This window comes from Benincasa hispida, chromosome 9 (assembly GCF_009727055.1).
Source record: "Benincasa hispida cultivar B227 chromosome 9, ASM972705v1, whole genome shotgun sequence".
In the NCBI taxonomy this organism is placed as follows: Eukaryota; Viridiplantae; Streptophyta; class Magnoliopsida; order Cucurbitales; family Cucurbitaceae; genus Benincasa; species Benincasa hispida.
This window is the reverse complement of record NC_052357.1, coordinates 66,289,938-66,293,749: the sequence shown is the minus strand read 5'-3', so window position 1 is coordinate 66,293,749 and position 3,812 is coordinate 66,289,938.

Sequence of the window (3,812 nt, the reverse complement as noted above, 5' to 3'; positions counted from 1 at the left end):
CGAGTCCGGTAAGGAAGCGTAACTCATCATCAAACGAACCATGTTCAACAAGGTTCTATTTCTTCTTTCTGCTACACTATTTTGCTGAGGTGTACCCAGTGCCAAGAGTTGGGAAACGATTCCATGTTCTAATAAATAGTCTTGGAACTCAAAATCTAAAAACTCTCCACCTTGAACTGATCAAAGTGTTTTTATTTGTCTATCCAAAGCATTCTCAACTTCGGCCTTAAATAATTTGAACTTTTCAAAAATTCAGACTTTCGTTGTATCAGATAGACATACCTATATCTCGAGTAATCATTGGTAAAACTAATAAAGTACTCATAGCCTCCTTGAGCTCGCATATTCATAGGACCACAAAGGTCAGAATGTACTAATTCAAGAGGCTCTTTGGCTCGATAACCTTTTTCAGTAAAAGGTCGTTTAGTCATATTACCTTCAAGACAAGATTCGCACACTAGTAAAGAATTTTTCTCTAACTCGCTTAGAAGGCCATTCTTCACCAATCTCTCAATTCTATTGAGATTTATGTGCCCTAATCGAAGGTGCCAAAGTCGGGCATTTTCTTTTGGAGAAACTCGTTGGCGTTTGGATTGAGTTACGACAGATTTAAACATCTTTATGTTATAGAGGGAACTTAAGGCTAAAGGTCTTAGCACATACAAGTTATTTTCCAGTTTAGTTGTACAAATTTCAACACCATCCTTACGAATAAACATTTTATTCAATTTAAAAGAAATAGTGTAATTGTATTGTAACAGACACTTTACAGAAATAAGGTTCCTTTTTAGTTCAAGAACCACAAAGACATCTTTTAATATAAGAAACCTATTCTGTAAAGTAAACTGGCTGTCTCCCACTGCCACAGCTGAGACGACGTGCCCGATGCCTACTTGCATCGTCATCTCACCTGCCACCGACTGTTGCTAGGATCTAATCCCCTGAAAAGAAGAACATACATGATTAGTGGCACCCAAATCTACTATCCAAGCAGAATCATCATTCTCCATTAAACAAGTTTCTAATACAAGCAAATCATATTTACCTTTGTATGCCTTAGCCTTAGCCTTGGCAGCCTACTTTTCCTTCAGATAACGAGGACAATTCCTCTTCCAGTGTTCGTCCTGGTTACAGTGGAAACATTTTCCTTTTTCAATCAGTGGTGGATGCTTCTTCTGGGCGACAGGTGGCGGGTTAGCAGACGCGTTCCCTTTCCCTTTAGCACCCTTCTTCTTCTTCCCCTTTCCAGATTTAGAAGTTGAAGGTGCAGACTTTGTTCCTGAGGTCGAACCACGATAGAACTTTTTAGAGGACGAGACAACATTTGCCTTACCTCCATTTTTCTCCTTACTTTTCAGCAAGGATTTATAAGTCTGCAACTCGTTGAGGAGAATGGTAAGGGAGTAGTCCACTTTGTTAAGAATCATATTGCTAACAAAGTAGAGGAAGCTCTCCGGCAATGAATGTAGGATAATGCTAACCTGACTGCCCTCATCGATTTAAGACCCATTCATCTCCGCCACGTTAAAGTGGACCATCATATTCAGCATGTGTTCACGAACAGAGGTGCCTTCCTCCATTTTGGAGCTGAATATGTGTTTTAGAGCCTTATGCTTGAGTTGTCCAGACGACTGTCTGAACATTCGCCGTAAGGATTCCATGATTTCACGAGCTGAAATCATGGACTCATGTTTCTTGGCCAACATGTCACTAAAACTGGCCAGAATATAGGCTCGGATCTTCTCGTTTGCCCGTGTCCAATGCTCGTACGCCGCCCGAACATTTTGAGTAGTGTCCTGAGGTGGAATAGGAGGACATTCCTCCGTAAGAACAAACTTCAGATCCTCAATGATGAGTATCGTCGTGAGCATATGTTTCCAACTTAAATAATTTTGGCCATTCAGTTTTTTGGCGCTAAGTAAATTAATCGTGGTTAAAGCCATTAAAAAACGTTGCTTAACAAAAACGAATAACCTTTTATAAGACTTTGCAAAAACCACATTTTTTAATTAACCAATTAATTTTAGCAAAACAAATTCCAAGTACCTTAAGTGAAAAGATTTTTATTTTGCAACGATGCCTGATGATGACGGGCAGAAATGCACGTCATCTGAGGCTTTTTATTTAGAATTATGAGGATTGTTAGCATGATCGCATAGCTTGTGTTGGCTGGGGTTGCCCTTGCGGTCAATCTTAAGGGTTGCGGTGAAAACATCCTCACCATTTTATCTATTTTTCCATGAATTTACTATGCATCAACCGTTGCCGTGTCTCCACCTCTCATTCTTATTCTAATCACTTAATCTGTTAGTTAGAAATAGGAGTAGTTTTAGCTTAAGCCCCCCATCATTCTTTTATTCATCCGCCGCAAATACATTACCGCATAACCTTTAGTTACAAGTCCCTGAGTTCGACCTCAGATCACCCGAGAAACTTCCGTTCTCATTATACTTGGCGAGAGCGTAAGAAAACTTGTGACAGGAATGCATGATCATCGCATATAAGAGTAACACTTATTTTCCTTCCAATCCATGACCACCGACGCATGAGAACCAGCGTATATCTTAAGACATGCATCGTATATTGCGTCCCCCAAATTTACGTCACCCAGTTTTTGGCGCCGTTGCCGGGGACTTGGTAGCTAATTCTTTGTTGAGTTTTGTGTTTTCGCAGGTAACATTTTTACCTTGGGAGTATTGTAGCTTGTACGACCAAATTGCAAACAGTACTGAAGTATAGGCAATGCGTCGAAAGCCAGTATTGACCCCAAGATAGAAGGGCAATCAATCACATGAGATGAAGGTAGTTCTAAGCGCAATCGCCGCATGCGCCCACTAATTGTCGGAAGTTCCAATGGTCAGGGCGAGCCCCTTGACCTAAGCAGTTGAGAGAAATCTCCTGCATGAGAGACTCTTTGCGGTGACAACACTCCAATTTCTCCAGGGACGTCATCTACTCTATCTTTACCTTGCTTTTCTAGTTTAGTTTATTTTTCTTGTTATTTTGGATATGCAGCTACTTCCTTGGTTGTGGTGTGTTTGCTCCTTGTAGGTGCGACAATAATTCTCCTCGGTGCGCCGTACAATGGAAGAATTCCCTCCATCTTTTAACGCATGGCTTTGATCGCATGAACTCCAACACATGGTCGCATGCGTTATTCTACTTAAGGTTCTTTTTTTGTTATCTTTTATGCATTATCCTTTTGAAATTCTCCTTGCCGATTTCTTCCTTAGTGATGCATCTATGGTGGTATGTATAATTCACCGCATCCGCTCACTTGGCATCGCAAGGCTCTCTTACTTTTAATAGCTTCTTCAAATTTTGACAATCTAAGCTTTATTATGTGCAAACCTTTGCTAAAATGTTTGTTACCGCATTCCTATTGATTTTGTTTTTAGCTTTGCGGTGAGAGTGCTGCCTCAATCGTTTATGTTTTGATCACTGTGAAATTGGAGCGATCTAAACCCGCTCATGGAATTCTCGGTATGAGATCCTTCAATTGGTATCAGAGCCAGATTACTAATACTCTGATTTCATTTGTTGCAACGAAATAATGTATACATTCATGGTGGGTGCATTTCTACGCTATTTTAAGTGTTAATATTGTTGTGGACATGCTGGATTAATGGATGTTTTTAGGATGAGATGCCTCGGTTTGTTTAATTCCTTTTACATTTGCGGTTGTTTGTAAAGGCCCTTGCATTTTTGGTCATAAATAATCGTAATTGAGTCTGTATTAAAAGTGTTTGAAGTCTTGAGATCTATCGTCGTGGCACCTTTGGCATGTCCCCCCAACAGATGGTGTTTAGGTA